A 19,729-nucleotide genomic window follows, 5' to 3' on the forward strand; every position below is an offset into this window, starting at 1 on the left:
ATTCCAGAATGTGCCTCGTGCATCGCCCGATATGCCTCGTCTTCGCTTAGACAGCGCAACAGTACACCTTCAAATGATCTTCGGTACAGCGTGTCCTTGTACAAGATAAAACGAGGGGCTCGACGACGGATGTCAGTTCTTCTACGTTGCTCCTCAGGTAATTTTTGATACTTGAGATAATCAACGAGGGGTTGTCTCCAATCTTCTTTGTCAATTTCATAGGTTGAGACCACATGAGCGTCGCCTCCTTCAATATTTTCATCATCAATCAGTGATGGAACTACCCACTTTCGGCACACACGGACTTGTATCTCATGATCCGGCATGGTAAGTGAAGAGGCTAGCGCAGCTAATGCATCAGCTTGCTTATTTTCCCTTCTAGGAACATGCTTAATACTTGCACCTCCAAGCCGCCTCATTAGTTGCGTTGCATATTTGTGATACGGAATTAACTCGGACTTTTTGACTTCATAACTTCCCAAGAGTTGGTTAACCACTAATTGAGAGTCACCATAGATTTGAATGTCCAACTGTTCCATATCAACAGCTATTTCAAGTCCGAGTATGAGAGCTTGGTACTCAGCGACATTGTTTGAACAATGATGACTTAGAGTAAAGGAGTATAGCAATATCCCTCCATCAGGAGTCACGAATACAATCCCTGCTCCAGCTCCATGACGATGAGCCGCACCATCAAAATACATCTTCCATGGTGGACGAATCTCGATAAGGAGTACATCCTCATCCGGTAAGTCATCACTTAGTTCCCATTCAGCAGGTATCGGGTGATCAGCAAGAAAATCTGCCAGAACTTGTCCCTTCACAGCTTTTTGAGGCACATAAATAATTTCAAACTGTTGTAGTTGAAGATACCATCTAGCTAGACGGTCGGACAACACTGGTCTACTCATCACATATTTTATGGGATTCGCCCTGGAAATGAGCCTCACACTATGCGCTTGAAAGTAGTGCTTTAACTTCTGTATTGCAAAAATAAGGGCTAAGCACAACTTTTCAATTGGCGAGTAATTTAGTTCGTTGGGGGTCATCATTCTGCTTAAATAATAAAGGGCAACCTCCTTTCCTTCATTATTTTCTTGAGCGAGCAATGCCCCCATCGATCGTTCTTGGGCGGCAATATAAAGGAGTAAGGGCTTTCCATGAATAGGTGCAGCCAACACAGGTGCTTTCATAAGATAAGACTTAATGCTATTGAATGCATTACTACATGCCTCATCCCATTGAAATGGCACATCTTTCTTCATCAAGCGACTAAATGGCTGACACCTTCCTGCTAAATTTGAGATAAATCTCCGCAGATAAGCTAATCGCCCTTGAAGACTTTTCAATTCATGAATGTCACGAGGTTCAGGCATCCTCAATATAGCATCAATTTTGGCCTGATCAATTTCAATGCCTCGATGGCGAACCACAAAACCAAGAAATTTCCCCGACGTGACTCCAAATGCACACTTGAGAGGGTTCATTTTGAGTTGATACCTTCTCAACCGATCGAAAACTTGTCTCAAATCCTCCAAGTGATTATTTCTTTTCTTTGATTTCACAACTAAATCATCCACATAACACTCGATATTCTTATGAAGCATGTCGTCAAAGATACTTTGCATTGCTCTTTGATATGTGGCACCAGCATTTTTGAGACCAAAGGGCATCACTTTATAACAATAAATACCCTTAGGAGTACGAAATGCAGTGAGCTCCTCATCCTCCGGTGCCAATCGAATTTGATTATATCCAGAAGAGCCATCCATAAACGACAGAACTTCATGCCCAGTAGTTGCATCAATCATGAGTTCAGTGATTGGTAAAGGGAAGTCATCTTTGGGACAAGCATTGTTAACATCCCTGAAATCGACACAAATGCGGATTTGTCCATTCTTCTTTCGCACAGGCACGATACTCGAAATCCATGTGGGATATTTAACTTCACGAATAAACCCGGCTTCAATGAGTTTATTGACTTCAATTTCGATCAACGGAATCAAATCGGGTCTAAATCGCCGTTGTGCTTGCTTCACAGGTCGAACTCCCTTTTTAACAGCCAAATGGTGGACGGCCACTTTTGGGTTTAAACCCGGCATTTCTTTATAAGTCCATGCAAAAATATCTTGATACTCCCACAAGAGTTCAATATATGCCTTCTCTTCGTCAGGACTCAATGAAGCACTTACATATATTGGACGTGGGTTCTCTGAAGTACCAAGATTGACCTCCTTTAGATCATCCACAGTGGCCTTAACACCTTCCTCCAATTCAGGTGGAGCCTCTTCAGCATCTTCTTCTTCTTCAGGCGAGTCACCGTCAATTATAGTTATATGATTGCATGAAGCAACACTCTCTTCATCATCCTCTTTTGGTCTTGTGTACACCACGGTATGCTCCCTGACCCTCAATTCAGTCCCACACTTTATTACAAGATCTGTGCATCTTCTCATTCTCGAAGGAATGCTACTACCAAATTTATGAGAACCATTAGAAGGTTTTTCAAGATTTTGCAATGACTTTGCCATTTTTCCTTTACTCTTATGAGAGTTTTGAGGCTTTTGTCTTCTTTGTGGTCCTAATCTCTTAAAAACAGATACCCGTGGAGTTTTATTCTCCTTTTCATGAAAAGCTTGAAATTTACCAACTATTTGAGAAGACTCATCCTCTATAGCAATATATTGGCTACTAACTCTATTGATCTTGATGCGGATTGGTGTAGGAGAAGAGTAGCCAAGGCCAAACTTGGGATTTTCAACGGCGTATCCCTTTTCCTTCAACATCTTTTGGGTAGGATTCAACTCATGAATCATGTCACTGGTAGATTGACGGGATGGAACATTTAACACCGCAGATTCTTTGAGATCGTATCCAGCCTTAGCGAGAAGCTTATAAGCGATAGGATCAAAACCTTCTTTAGTTCTTGACTTTGGTATGGTGTCTTGTTCAACTTCAGATTCTTTGCTTAAAAAGTTAGACCTTTTAAGTTGAGAAGATGACGCCTTTTTTGTATCAAGATGAGCTACCGGAAGAGTCAAATCTTTTAGAGTTTCATGCTGAATTGCAGGTGACTGTCCCTGTTCCATTCTTGATTTGGGAGGGCAGCGAAAGACAACTGATTCATTGTTTGGCAATGAAACATCAGTTTCTTCATGAACTTCCTCTTTTGATTTTGAAGTCATCACTTTCTCCCCTTTTGCATTTGGAGATTCGGGGTTCTGGATTTTATCCCCAAATAGAGGTTGTTCAGTTTTATCCTTCGCAATGTGCCTTTTGATGTAAAATTTGGCATCGGCGATATATGCTTCCGCCTCAGTGAAAGGATTATCATCAGCTTTCACACTTCTTGCCACCCCGTTTTGATAGTACTTGAAGCATTGATGAAGAGTTGAAGGTACAACTCCATTTTCATGAATCCAGGGCCTTCCCAACAATACATTGTATGTTGTTTTAGCATCTATCACATACAATAGTGTTCTGGACGTCATGTCATCAATGATTATCTCCAAATTTAGTGACCCAAGAGCTCTTTGCCCTCCTTGGTTGAAGCCTTGAATCATCAGTCGGCTATTGGAGAGTTCATCAACCGGGATACCAAGCTCCTTCAGGGTTTTTAAAGGGAGAATATTGACTGCGGAACCTCCATCTATCAACATTCTATTCACTTTTTGCTCCTTTGCATAACCAGTCACAAACAAAGGACGGTTATGCGGTGTTGACCCAAGCAACAAGTCTTCACTAGTAAAAGTGATACTTGTGACGTTCACCTCTTCATTGCTGGTAGGCACACGACCTTCTTCATTGCCGGTGGACGCACGGGCCATCTCACAGAGAGATTCGCAAGTATTATCTTTTTGCTCCTCGATATGATCTACTCGCGTTGTGTGACTTGCGACCACATCAACGTCAAAGAATTCCTTTGGCAAAAATTCTTTTAAAGTGATAGGAGTTCGCGACTTTTGCCTGAAGATTCGGCCTCCTTGAAAATTATGACAATCATTAGTTTTCTTTACGTCTTTCTCTTTCCCCTTCCAAATCACCATACTTCTTGTTAAGACCTTGCTCGCCCTACTAGATGGACAAGACTTCCGCCTCCTTCTTCGCGTGACTAGAGTCCATCCTTCATCATTTACATCAGACTGTAGCGCCTTTTCATCTTCATATACATGTTCCTGAAGAGTTGAAGGAGCACCTTCTTGTTTGATTTCTATAGGATCAAGTGATCCAAATTGAATTATTGGCAATACAGGTACCATGACCCTTTTATCCTCCATGGACTGCAGGGAACCAATGGACGTTTGATTCACACTCGCCTTGTCTTCTTCAAGGAGAATTTTTCCCTGTCTTGCCAACTCCATTACTTTGTCTTTGAAGACAAAGCATTTTTGAATGGGATGCCCGACCAATCGGTGATACTTACAGTAATTTGGATCGTCAGTGTTCCTGGCCTCATCAGGTCGCTTCATCTCAGGAAGCGTGATCAAGTTTATACTTAACAGATCGTCAAACATACCAGGGACATCAGAATCAAGGAAAGGGTACTCCTTATCCTGCATCTCCTTGAGAGTTGGTTTCCTCTTTCCTTGTTCTTGATGTGCATTGATTTTGCTGTCTTCTCTCCTGGCAGTTTTGGGAACAACCTTAAAGGGCGTTACGCTTGTAGCCATAGCCTCCTTCTTTTCATTTTTAAATGGTGGCTTGCCCCCTTTCCTCGCTTCTTGTCTCTCTTTGGCCTTGTAAGGGTCAGGAACTGGCGGTTCTTGTCCATCAAGATTAATCTCCAACTTATGGGCTTTTGTGGACAATTCATCAAATGTTTCTGGCTGTACACCTTGTAAGATGTATCTGAGTCCCCAGTGCATACCTTGAATGCACATCTCGATCGCAGAAGATTCAGAAATTCGATCTTTGCAATTTAAGCTTAGATTCCTCCAACGGTCGATAAAATCAATGACAGGTTCACTCTTCCATTGACGTGTATTAGAGAGTTCAGTCATGCTGACAGTTCTCTTTGTGCTATAGAAGCGACTAAGGAATTCATGCTCTAGCTGCTCCCAACTGTCAATGGTTCCAGACTCCAGATCCGTGTACCAATCAAAGGCATTACCCTTCAGCGAGCGAACAAACTGCTTAACCAGCAAGTCACCATCAGTGCCCGCATTGTTACAAGTTTCCACGAAGTGTGCTACATGTTGCTTAGGGTTGCCCTTGCCATCAAATTGTTGAAATTTTGGAGGTTGATACCCCACAGGCATTTTCAAACTTTCCACTCTAGCGGTGTAAGGTTTGGTGTAACCACTATATGACTTGGCACCTCCACCAATCTTGTCCTTGATTGTGCCTTCGATAAATTCCTTCAGATTGTCAACATGAATGGTGCCATCAGGGGAGATCGAAAACTCCTTCGCGGCTTGTGACTTCGCATCCTCTTTCTCCTTCTCCCTTGATGACGAGTCCCCTTCATCTTGCACTTTGAATTTCTGTTTGGACATGCTAAGGCTATTTTCGCCTATATTTTCCACCATATCCATTAATTTGACTATCTTGGCATCCTGACTTTGTGCATGCACTACTAGCCCTTCGACAATTTTGGCTAGATTCGAGATCTGGTCTTCCACAGTTGTGGTATTGGTCATCATGACGGGCATCACCACAGAGGCAGCCGAATCACTTGGGCTACCAATGGATTCATCATGGGCTCCTTTCTTGTTAGGAAGCATCTCGAGATTTGCTTCTTCAGTCACAACGTTCGCCTTAGCCTTCTCTGCTAACTCCTTGGCCTTACTCCTTGTCAGAGGTGCAGTATACTGCGTCCCTTGAGTGGTTGAGACATCAGCAACTAAGCCTTCAAGAGAAAAGTTCACCTTCTTGAACTCCATCGAATTTTGAAACTGGTAAGTTGTTGGAAGAAAAGAGATGAGAGGCAGAGATTGTCCCACTGGGCGTGCCAGAAATTTGTAAGCACAAATTTTGTTGCCTGAAATAAAAGACAAGAAAACTTGCACAAATATCAAATTTATTAAATCAAATAATAAGCGGGTTACAATCTCTGAAAGTTCTTGAATCAAAGAAATTAATCCCCTGATTCTTTTCTTCGAATAGCTTCAATTGAAGGGGCGAAAAGACTTGTTCTCCAATCGAAAGGGTGTTTCCTACAATTTCGGCGTAGAAAACAATTGATTTGATGATGGCGTCAAACACTTGGAACTTCGAGTCTTCAACACCGATAGCAGGAGGATTTGTTTGACTTGATTTGGATTTGGATTTGAGGAAGAAAGCTCTTGAGGGAATTTGACAGAGTTTCTCCGAATGTTAGGGATTTTTCTCTATATCTTTGCCTTGAGGGAAGACCTCTATTTATAGCCAAAATATGTAGGCCAGGACTTCAAGAAAACCCTCAGAATCTTCCTGCATTTTGGATCACTTGTTACCCAAGAAATCCATTTAACTTGGGCTTAAATATTGGGCCAACCCAGATAGTCCATTGTGAATTAATAAATCAATTAATTCACTCCAACTTAAATGGACATTACGGATTTAATTTGATTTAATAGCCCATATAATATTGGCCCGATTTGCCAGTCCAAAACATGATGGACTTCTATAATTTAATTTAATTTAATCAAGATCGATTTAGTTTAAATAAATCTTGACTAAAATAAATTAAATAAATTTTCTTTGTCTACATGAATTTCTTTGAGGTGTCTTCTAAATATTATTAGTATTTGAAGTCTAGTTTTTAACGTACCAAGTTATATGAATTTTTGATATTTATAATTCAAGTTATGATTTTTCTAAAGGAATGACATAAGTTAGGGGTTTTTGTGCATACTAGGGTTTTTGGTGTGTTTTTGGTGCATTTTGGTAGTGTGATTAATCGGTATAGACTGTGTACTAAATTTGGTGGTTAAGAGTGAGTTTTATATAAGAGAAAGTGTGTGATTAGAAGTGATAATAATAAATTAGTGAATAATAAGTTAAAACACGAGTACGCGCGAGTTAAGGAAAAACGGGTTGAACCGATGTGTATCGTTTGCTGATTGAGTGCACCACTTGAACACTATTTTATTACCTTAATAGCCTTGCTTTTATTTCAGTTAATTAACCCTAAAATATCTCTTAAATTAGCCATAATTTTTGACCAAAAGAAATAAGAGAAAAGTCTAGAAAAATCCAAGTGTCATGAAACCTATGGAAGTTGGACTTTGACCAACTTGTTTTAACTTTCCTAAAACAAAAATTTGACCAAGATGTCTTCATTTTCTTCTTGTTTTGGCCGACCAAGATGCTCCATTTCTCCTTGTCTTGACCGAAAATGGTGAGAGGAAAAACAAGGAAGAGCACTTCATACTACAACTTCAACCCTTGCTTGAATCTTCAAGATTTCATCCTAAGCTTGTAATCCAAACCATAGAAAGTGACTCTAAGGAAGGAAGAAGACTTTTGGTGGAGAAAGTTGGGGAGACAAGGAAGCTTATGGTTGCTCTTTTCATATAATTTAAAGATAATCATATTTAGAAACCATCTCTTCACTTTTAACTTGCATTTTAGTAGATTTAATGCTTGTTTGTGGTAGATTCTATGGAAAATTTCATGGGTTGTGAAGTTGGTGGAACTTTTCTAGCTTTGATTCATATTTTTCCAGCCATGAGATGGTTATATCCAGCTTTGTTATAGACTTGAGAGAGAGCTGATATGAAGATTTCTAGCTTTAATATGCCTTTTAGCTTCCAACTAAGAATTTTTCAGCTTTAGTAGAGAATTCTGCCCTGCTTCTGACCAGCTTCATTTGTTCATGTTAGAGGCCGAATTAGGCTTAGGTCAAAACATGAAAGTTGTAGGAAATGGTGTTATATAGGCCTGTAAAATTTTAGCTCAATCAGAGTACAGTAGCATGTGAAATGACCGAAATACCCCTGACTACCAAATGTTCTTTTCCGCGGGCAGTTTTGAGATTTCACATTTTTGGCTTCGTTTTTCACTTTGATCCATATCAAATCAGCATTTGGCCAAAACAGAAAAATTTTAGCCCTACATTTCAGCTTTCCAACGCATCTAAAAACGCCTCAATCGGAATTTTATAGTTTGAAGTATTGCCATTTAAACCCAGTGCTGATAACCAGACTGACAATGAAATTCTGGTTCTGTAATCTACAAATTCGACCTAGATCAACTATGAACTGGGTTGAGTTGTCTTCATAAAAGTTGTAACTCTTTGGCTTAGCTTCGAAACAGTATAAAGTGCACCCCAATCCGATAAGCATAACTTTGGTTGTGACCGAAACGCTAAGAGACGTCAAACCCGTTATTTTGTTATTTGTCTTAAACATTAGTTCCGATCAGTTTGCTGGCATTGTTTTGTAATTGAATGACATTAAGCCTATTAAAAGGCTATTGTGGTAAGATTATTTGTGTAAGATTTTGGGGCTGAATTGAGAAAAATAATGAAGCCATAAATGGCTGAAAAATAGGTAAACACAAAGGGCGTGCTGCCCAAATTTCACTCGAGGATTAAGCGTGTATACTCGCGACTTGAACAAAGATTTGAGGTCGAATTGAACTTGGATTGTCCATGGTATTCGAGTCCTCTTTTGTAAAGGTATATAAGCTGAAATTTGGCCACAACTTGTACCCTTGGAAAAAATGAAAGTAGTGACCACTCAGAATATGTTTTCCTTGTCTTTTGGACTTAAATGCAAATTTCAAAGTTTTAGTTGCTTCTTTAGCAACACCAAAAGAGCGAGCATGAATTTTCTAGAGTTTGATACGTAACATGAATTCTATCTAAACGAGTTTCATTTACTTGATCTGTTTAAAGCGAAACTCTTAAGTTTCGAACCTTAGTTGATTTCAAGCTTTTAAATGATATTGTATCGCAGATTTGGACTCCAACCAAGGAGTTACACCTGAATGAGATTTTGACAAGCACTAAATCTTTGGTGAGTGTTCCTTGTGTGTCTGTACAATAAGTGACTATGTGACTATTTGTGAATGTTTGCTTGAATGTTAAATGCTTTCTAAGGATTACTAAATGGATTTTCAATGGGCGAGTGTGTACTTTATCGCACTCGACCCAAGCCAAAGTGAATTTTCAATGATTGAATGCTACTTGTGTATGAATGTAAGCCTTTTGGTTGAATTGGGCCCTCGCCCTTCGTTGCCAGCCGACTCGAGCCAGAAGCGGACTCGGTAGGGCAGTTGGTGACCCTGGGACAGTGTTTTGGTGTACTCGAGTATGGCCATGAAGATTGGTGGAGACTGACCAGTGAATTGGCTAGTTGCAGGAAATGAAATAAATGAATGAATGTCAAGAACATTGGAGGAGTTTTCACTTGCAAATGTTTTCTAATGTCGGAGGGATAAGGAAAATGATTAGCGAATGAATGAATGAATGACTTGAATGAATGGCTCCAAGTGAGCACGTATCCTTCCAATGATTGAGTGTTTATTTCTTGAATGACTAGATATTACTGTGCAAAATGTGTAAATTGTTAAATGTAACGTTTCCTTGATTTCTATACTTGATTACTTGTTTGGGAACCTCACTGGGCTTTTAGTTCATTCCACGCTATTTGTTTTCCTTACAGGGGGTACAAGCGAGGCGTGTGACTGGTACAGGCTAGCATAGTTCTAGTTTTTGAAAATTTTGCGATTGTACTCGCGCTAGTGCTCGGTTAGGGTTGAATGTATCTGGAATTCACAACTTTTGTTATATTTGGGATTGTATGAATGTTTGGGAAAGATATGAATATAAGTACATGTTCCAAGTTTGAGAACTGTTATTTCACTTATTCTTGAGATTATATCTTATTTTATTTGTTAAGAGTGAACGAGTCTTGACGAGAGTTGGGCAGGCGGTCCGCCAAATCCTGGGGTACGCCCTAGGGGGAGGTGGGGTCGTCACAGATTTACTTGGAAATTTTCCATTGATAACCAAGGGCTAATGATTGATGAAACCCTTAAGGATTTGAGTGAGTTTTTGTTGGTTAAATGGTTGTTTTGTTGGTGAAATTCTTGAGGAATTGTTGGATGAGCTAGCCGAATGAAGAGGGTTAATTTTTAACTTTCATTTTCGACACTTTTGTGTTCTTTTAACTAAATTTTCACTCAAGTGACTTGGTATTATGTTAATATATGATTGTATATTGAATTGGAGTTGAAAGTTAGGAACTTTAATGGTTAAAAGTCATTTTTATTTCACTATTTTGGGCTAAAAACTATCCGGGCAACAATGGTGAACTCGAGACTGTTTGTCCTTGATTTTGTACTTTTACGTGTCAAATTTTAGGGAAAACTATTCTAAATACATATTATTTTCATAACTCGAGCTTACGTGTCGAGTTCAAGTGAATTTGGTTTAGTTTCGCGAATTGTTGAGGCAAAACTTATTGTCTCTTTTTACGTGTTTATAGGAATGATTGAAGAACTGTGATACCGATCCTAATTTGGATTCCGAGTTTTGATTTATTGGTGAGTTTCCATGCATGTTAACTATTTTGAATTTGCAAATGTGACATAGATATGAACTTGATGTTGTGACTGAGATGAATAGTATTTTGAATTGTTGAAGTGTTGTGATGTCGACTGGGTTGTTATCCCATCGACAATAAGTGATTGAGTGTGCATGTTAATTCTTGAGAATTCCTGAATCCTATAGGTAAGTCTGTCAATTCGAGCCAGTCATGGGACTTGATCGAGGAGATTTGACAAGCCATAGGAAAGTGTTTTATATTCACTGGACTTAGCATTTAGACTTGTCCCTTTTGAAGTGAAAACTATGGTATGTTCGAGCAATACCCATTTTAAGTGTTTTGGATTACGGGCCCAGTAGGGGGAGTCATGGAAGAAGAATGAAGTAAGTGGAGTTCTACATAGTGATAAAACTTGAAAGTCGACGGAGTATCGACTACGTGAAATAAGATCAAGATTCGTGAAAATTGGCTCCTGAGAGCCACCCGTATCCTATCCCCTTGATATTGTTAATTGCTTTATTTACTTGCTTTGAATTGTGAACTTGAAGTATAATTTGAACTGCTCTATGTGACTGTATGCCTTTTTGGGAACTCGTTGGGCGTTAGTTCATTCCTTCAAATTTGTTTTCCTTAACAGGAATTGAGAACCCGAGTGAAGCCACTGTCCGTTAGGGTGTGACCCTCTTTCTTTTGTATCTTGTTTTGGGTTGTTAAACTTTGAATTCAATATTTTGGAAGCTTGTAAGACGAACTTTGATTTTATCTTAAGTACGTTGGATCGTATTTTATTAGTTGAGTTGTAAGTTGAACTTAGTTATGTTATAGGCTGTGGAATTGTTATTTTAAGTACTTTGGAAGTATTTTATTCAATCGTATAAGTGAGTTCTGGTGCGAGTTGGGTAGGCAGCCCGCCGAACCCTTTGGTTCGCCCTATGGGGAGGTGGGGTTATTTCAGGTGGTATCAGAGTCTAGGTTTGAATGGTCTAGGCAGAGTTAGTGTTATTAAGATATTTGTGAGTTTTATTAGGATAGAACGAAGTGTTAGACAAGAGGGACTAAGTGTGTGACGACCCCACCTTCTCCTAGGGCATACCCTAGAAATTAGCGGACCGCCTGCCTGACTCTCGCCAGGATTCATTTACTAACATTAACTTCAGAAATAACATTACCATTGAACAACTAAACATTCTCTTAAGTACAACTCCAATCAGCTTAAAACTTAAATTTGTCCAATAAAAGAAACAAAATACATGTTCTAAATATCCATTCTTAATATCACACCAAGTCAAAACAAAAGATTCAACCGTCTCAAAATACAAAAGAAACCATGACTACAATATATACACACAGTAACGGATCTTCCCAACATAACTTTCTAATTCAATCCAATCACTCTTCAATCTCTAACTCTTGTAAGGAAAACAAAGCTTAAAGGGTTGAGCTAAAACTTAGTGAGGTTCCACACAAGCAACAATCAGTTAAACACTTAAACAAGTAGCAAAATTAAACAATTAAGGAAACACTTCACTGAATGAATTAGAGAACATTTCACTGAACAATCACTTTTAAAAGGATACAGTGCTCGCATTAGAGCCACTTCAATGGACTACACACTCCACCGAACTCCTCCTTATAACCTCCAAAACAATAAACACTTCCCTCACTTAGATGGCCATATCAATATTAGTAATCTGCTACTCCGTGGTAATACTCGAGCATACCGAAACACTTACCCAAAGCTACCGTCCTACCCGACCAAACCCTTTGCTGGTTCGAATAGTCCGTTGAACAGAGTGTTGATCTTGATCCCTATCTTTTGATGTTTACAAAACAAATGGATGATACTAATATCTCTTCAAGATATATTTTCAGTTATGAAGTCATTTGATTCCATGAACAAGTGCAATTGAAAAAAGACAAAGTATGCTGAAGCTGTCGGACGCTCAAGAAGTCAGGATCGGACGTCCGATAATCATTACGCAACTTCGGACGCAGAAAACCAGCCTACCGGACGTCCGAAAGAATTGAAGAAAAACTCCCAGTTTTACATCATACCTTCGGACGCAAAAAACCAGCCTACCGGACGTCCGAAAGAATTGAAGAAAATTCCTCTAACTCTCTGCCTGCTGTCGGACGCATAAAACAGGGCTATCGGACGTTCGACACTCCAACGGCTAGTTGACTCTTCAGCTACTTTCTATCCGTTGGAAGCTTGATTGAGGCACTTTCTTGATCTTATATAAATAATGGTTGGTCAGATAGTTCAAATAACTTTTGCACACTGAAAATACAAAAGATCTAGAGTGATTTTAGTGAGAAAATACTCATCAAAGAAGATTTGTAGTCTTAGTGGTGTGAGGTTCATTGTAAGCTTTTCATTTGTGAGTGAATCTTTCATGAGTGTAGCTCTGTGAGGGTTGTCCTGAGGGATAGTAAAACGTCCTGGCTTGACCGAGTGGTGTTCGGGGCAAGGAGGAGGTGAACCTTCCTTTGTACGCAAGAGTGATTGTAATTCATCAATTTGAAGAAGCTTATTTGAATTAATCTACAAGCTCAAGAGGAACAGTGTGGTTAATTGGTTTGCAATTCTTTCCCTTTTATTTACTTATTGTTATATTGCGATCTTTTAATTGCTTATCGTTTGGCTTTTCGATTGGTTGTCTTCGATCCTTACAATTGGTATCAGAGCTTGGTCTCCTAGAGATTAAGCTCAATCGGCTTGGGAGTAAAAATGACAACCAATAATGCCATATTTTTTGAAGGACATTCTGTCATTAGACCACCTATGTTTAATGGGTCAAATTATGTGAGTTGGAAAGAAAGAATGATTACCTTTTTGCAGTCTATTGATATTGAATTGTGGTTTATTATTAGTGAAGGTCCATATGATACCTCTCTGATAGATGAAAATACTCACAGATCTAGACAAAAAATGAGAAGTGAACTGACTGTTGCGGATAGAATTCATCTCACCTTAAATGCAAAAGCCATGAATGTGTTATATTGTGCCTTAGATTCAAATGAATCTGCTAGAGTCAAAGGCTGCAAGTCAGCCAAGCAAATTTGGGATAAATTGAGAGAATTTCATGGAGGTAGTGAGAATGTTAGAGAACAAAAGAAATCCATTCTGGTTACCAAGTATGAATCGTTCAAGATGGAACCTTATGAAAACATTGATGAGATGTACTGTAGATTCAATGACCTCATTAAGGACTTAGAGGTGCTGGAAAAAGAATATTCTGTAGGTGAGAAAAATAGAAAAATCTTGAATGCCTTGTCCAATGATTGGGAAAATAAAGTGACTGCTATTGGGGAGGCTAAAGATTTGAATACTATGCCTATTGAATCTCTTATTAATTCTCTAATCTCTTATGAGCTGAAACTTAAATCCAAAGTGCAAGAGGAGGAGGATGCGAAAGTAAGAAAGAATATTGCTCTGAAGGCTTCACAAGATGAAGATGATCCAACCTCCGTGAGTGAAGATGACATGGAAGGTGATGATAGTGATATTGCACTCATCACACGAGACTTCAAAAGAATACTCAACAAGAGAAAATTCAGAAAAAGTGGACCTAGCAACTCCTTCCCGAATCAGTCCAACAATTTGAGAAACAAAGGGAAGATAGAATTCAATAAAAACAAGCTGATAAGTGCTTTGAATGCGGCCAACCTGGACACTATGCAAGTGAATGTCCAGTGATGAGGAAGAAAGAAGGAAGAAAACCAAGATTCAACAAATTTCAATTCACATGGAATGAGTGCAACTCCGATGGTGAAATTGAAGAGGATGAAGAATCTGCTCAATTGACTTTTATGGCCATTGGAGATGATGAGGTAACATCTTGTAACTCTCAAGTTAAAAGTGATGATGATCTTGAATCTTTCATTATAAAATTGCATGATAGTTTGAAAGAATCCTATGCTAGAAACAAGGAGTTAAAACAAAAAATTAGTTTTTTGCTTCGAGATAATGCAAATCTTTTTCAACAAAATAAAAAGTTGAAAGCTGAAAATGATTACTTCAAAAAGAGTGAGACTGCTTTACATTTTGAACTTGATAGAAAAACAAAACTTTGTGAATTGTTCAGAAAGGAACAAGGTGATTTGAAAAGAAGAATGAATGGTCTAAATGAGTTGCTTAAACACAAGAAACAAGTCTGTTTTCAAAAGAATATGTTGAATTCTAATTCCAACGAATTTGCTATCCATAGGAAAAGGCAAGTCAGATTTATTAAACCCGTTCATGTGAATAACTCTTTGGTTATGTGTAATTTCTGTTGTCAAAAAGGTTACATGAAAAGTGATTGCTATGTGAGAAAGATTATAAAAAAAGGCATGAAATGCATGTGGATAGTTAGACATGATGTTAACTCTAACAAGTAGGAGATTTTGTTAATCATTGCAGTGATTCTTGTTCATAATTTTTTTTTGATATTTCTGATACTTTGATCTGAATTTTTGAATTTTACTGAATCTGTATGATATCAAAAGGGAAAGAAAAGAACAATTCTGATCTAAAGCTAGTTTGCTTTGTCAAAACTCTCTGTCATATGTTGATACTTCTTTTGATATCAAATTCTCTGTGATATGTTGGTGATTGCTGTCATTTTTCTGTTTTTATACTCTGTTATTGTTGTTGGATTATGATAGTTGATTTTTTACTCTCATCTTATGATGACAAAAAGGGGGAGATATGGATGTTATGTGTAAGGGGGAGTTATTCTGAAATTATAAGTTTGGATGCAATGTTTGAGGGGGAGTTTATTCTTATTTTTATTTCTTTCCATCCATTGTTTTGTCATCATCAAAAAGGGGGAGAATGTTGATCTTGATCCCTATCTTTTGATGTTTACAAAACAAATGGATGATATTAATATCTCTTCAAGATATATTTTCAGTTATGAAGTCATTTGATTCCATGAACAAGTGCAATTGAAAAAAGACAAAGTATGCTGAAGCTGTCGGAAGCTCAAGAAGTCAGGATCGGACGTCCGATAATCATTGCGCAACTTCTGACGCAGAAAACCAGCCTACCGGACGTCTGAAAGAATTGAAGAAAAACTCTCAGTTTTACATCATACCTTCGGACGTAGAAAACCAGCCTACCGGACGTCCGAAAGAATTGAAGAAAATTCCTCTAACTCTCTGCCTGCTGTCGGACGCATAAAACAGGGCTATCGGACGTCCGACACTCCAACGGCTAGTTGACTCTTCAGCTACTTTCTATCCGTTGGAAGCTTTATTGAGGCACTTTCTTGATCTTATATAAATAATGGTTGGTCAGATAGTTCAAATAACTTTTGCACACTGAAGATACAAAAGATCTAGAGTGATTTTAGTGAGAAAATACTCATCAAAGAAGATTTGTAGTCTTAGTGGTGTGAGGTTCATTGTAAACTTTTGTGAGTGAATCTTTCATGAGTGTAGCTCTGTGAGGGTTGTCCTGAGGGATAGTAAAACGTCCTGGCTTGACCGAGTGGTGTTCGGGGCAAGGAGGAGGTGAACCTTCCTTTGTACGCAAGAGTGATTGTAATTCATCAATTTGAAGAAGCTTATTTGAATTAATCTACAAGCTTAAGAGGAACTGTGTAGTTAATTGGTTTGCAATTCTTTCCCTTTTATTTACTTATTGTTATATTGCGATCTTTTAATTGCTTATCGTTTGGCTTTTCGATTGGTTGTCTTCGATCCTTACACAGAGGGTTTTGGGGCCCAGTTCAGCCGGTGTGGTAAAGTACACATAGGGCTTACAGTCATGCACACTTACAATAACACTTGATCAATTATCAACCTTTAAGCTCAAACTAAGTTGAGTGCGATAAAGTACACTCCCGACTTAGAAGACGAGGGACAAATGAAATACACTTTACAATGAATCACTAGCAATATTCCATAATAAGCACATTTATCACATAATTTCACTTAAGTAAACATAAACAGTTAAACACATAAATTCGGAAACACTCACCAAATACCCAAATAAATTACTCTCGAGCCTCGAGTTTGTTTCCTGGATCACAGCTACTTCCTGGGACAAGTTAATAATTCTAAGGTAAATACGTGATTTGTAGATATTCACTTATTATTTATTACCCTATTATTTGAACTATTAAAATCAAGTTTGACTTTAAAATACAAAATATAACATATTCACTATTTATTCTACATTTTATCTCGAAACTTATTGACTTTATCATTTTAACCAAGAAATATACATATGTTCTAATATTATAATTTACAAATATTTAAATTAGGATTAAACTATTTTCCACTCAAGATACTAAGATTCAAACTTAGGAACACTCCATTGGTTCCCTTTTAAACTAGCCAGATTCTAAGCTGTTTGTGTGAGGACCCGTAAATTTTATTTATTTCATAATATTTTATTTTATTTTCTCGCATGCATTTTCTTCATTCTACCCTATTATATTGATTTTTCTGAGATTTTTATAAGTAAATATAGTTTTAAATCATTTTTTTCAGTATAAGTTAGTTCGTGAGAAATTAGGAGTGTATATTGAACGTGGGACCCGTTAGTGCGTTCAGTGAGAGAAATTCGGCCAATTAGATTAAGTTTTGCATAAAGGGATTTAATTACTAGGTGTTAGGAAATAATTAGAGGTCACCTAGATGGATTAACCATGGGGAGACAAGAAGATAATTTTAAGCAAAAACAAAGTGCCAAGTGTCACTTTCCTATTCAAGTTGACTTACCTAACTTTCTTACCTTTACTAATAGATCAATTTTGACCCAAATCATCTTCATTTTGTACCCTTCTTGGCCGAACCTCTCAAGGAAAGAAAAGAGAGTGAGCTTCAACTTTTGGCTTCCAATTCTTGCTTATATCTTGAAATCCAACCAATTAAATCTTGAATTTGCCCACAAAAGTGACTTGCTAAGGAAGATTGAAGGTCTTGGTGGAGTTGTTTTGGAGGAGAAACCCCTAAGCTACTACCTTTCTTGAGGAGTTAAGGTCATTTGCTTGGAAACTCACTCTTTGTTCCTAATCATGGTAAATTAGTGATTTATGGTGGCTAAATAGGTTGTTTTATGGAAGATTTCATGGATTAAAGTGAAGTTAGCTAAATTTCTGATTTTTTTGGGGATTTTTCTATTTTCATATGATGATTATGGTTGGCCTTGGATTGATGGCTCTAAATTGTGTTAAATGGATCCCTTGTGCGTTAATTACGGTTATTTGCAGAAAATTTCAGCTTGTGCGGAAAATTTCAGTTTTAGGGTTCCAATCTGCCCTGTTCTGACCGGCTTTATTAGTGCATGTTAGAGGCCGAATCAGGCTTAGGTTAAAACATGAAAGTTGTAGAAAATGGTGTTAGATATCTTCCTACAAAAATTCAGATTAATCGGAGCACTATAACCCATGAAATGACCGAAATACCCTTGACTGCCCATGAGCCCTGTTTCGCGGACAGATTTCTGGTTTCGTGGGGATTTCCATTTTTGACCATGAAAATGCATGATTTGATTTTGGAGGTCTTCATAAGAAATGTAGGTATATGTCTTGGCTTCGAAACGCCATAAGATTCGTTTCAATCTGATAAGTGTACCTTCATTTATGGTTATTGTACCAAAAGGTATATTTTATAGTCTATGACTTGTATATGGTTGATTTGAGATGAATTGGTTTTGATTGTAGGATGGAAAAGTAAGGAAGTGTAGGGGATATTCTGTCCAAATTTTGGGAGAGTTGGATTTCTTCGAGTTTGGTTTGGTTTGGGATATATAAGAAGGGCTTTCGGGATTGTTCGAACCCTAGATCTTCATGCTATCTTTCGTCCCAAAATCATGTTTTGCACACTTGCATGAGTAATTATTTGGTGAGGTCTAGACTTATAGTCGAGCCTCATTTGTGCATTTTATTTACTGGATTTGTGGTTGTGGGAACCATAATTGTTTACCTTGGTTATTCTAGGGTTTCTTGGTGATTAGAGTCATACGTTGGTTGACAACTTTTGACGTATCTTTACGTGAACTGGTGAGTGTACCACTCCCCTGAATTATTGCTAAACTGATTATCTGTACTTGCAAATTGCTATTTGAATATCCTTACCGACTGTTTATTTTGTACGAGACGAGTGTGTACTTTATCGCACTCGTTCTCTGGCCTGTGTGACTTGTTTCCTGTATATACGTGAATCTGTTACCTGCGCCTGTTATAATGTCGTTTGGAAGTGCATCCAACGACCTTCCTGTTAAATCTGAGCTCAACCTCAAGGGGAGTCAATTTGATCGAGCCAGCAAGGGCTTGGTCGAGAAAATTTGACAATCCATGGGTGCCTGTTCCTGGGAAATCTTTAGGTATTGGAGACTCTAGATTTCTGGTATACTCGAGTATTACCATTCCTGTTCTTGTTTGGCATTCGGGCCTGGTAAGGGGTATGTTTGGTGAACGGGATTTTGGCGTAAGAGGGGTCTACGAACATGTGTGTTTCATTAAACGTTGACGGAGGGTCAACGAGGCTGGATCAAGTATTGCAACGAGGATTTGGCTCCTGAGAGCCACCTGTATCCTTGAAATTATGGTGCTCGTTCATTTCTCCTATTTGATGTGTATATGTGCCTTAAAAGTGTTTTCTCATGATTTTCACTGTTTATACTTTTGGTACCTCTTTGAGCTTCTAACTCACCCCGTTTCGTTATCCCTGTTTTCCTTGCAGGGAATCATCTTTTGGACCAATGATCATTTTGAAGAATGAAATGAGCTAGTATAAATACTCTTTTGTATAGCTCCTCGGGAGTTGGAAAACCCTAAATGTACCTTGATCCAAATATTTCCCTTTTGATTTGTAAATTACAAACGTATGTATATAAAACTGTTTAATCATGTTCATGCATTTTATTTGGTCTGGAAATGTTTATTCTCTAGAGTTATATAACGTTATCTGTATTCGATTGGGTTCCGGTCGAATTGTGACGTGGCAGCGGCACTTCCATTTCGTTTTGATTTTTCGTGGGAACGTTGTACCAAAGATGGATTATATCTTTTAGTTCGGCTCAATTGGGTTCTGAATGTTTGTCTTCTCGAAGTTCCTTTGAGCGTTTGGTAGGGTTTCCATTTGTTCCAGATTCGTAGTCCCGGCGAGAGTTGGGCAGGCGGTCCGTCGAACCTTTTGGTTCGCCTTAGGGTGAGGTGGGGCTGTCACAGTTTGTAAATTAAATTTTATTCCACTACACCAGCGTCTCAAGTTTTATAGTCTTTAAAATGCTTGTGAAGATAAGATTAAGTGATTAG

Source organism: Coffea arabica, chromosome 8e (genome assembly GCF_036785885.1).
Source record: "Coffea arabica cultivar ET-39 chromosome 8e, Coffea Arabica ET-39 HiFi, whole genome shotgun sequence".
In the NCBI taxonomy this organism is placed as follows: domain Eukaryota; kingdom Viridiplantae; phylum Streptophyta; class Magnoliopsida; order Gentianales; family Rubiaceae; genus Coffea; species Coffea arabica.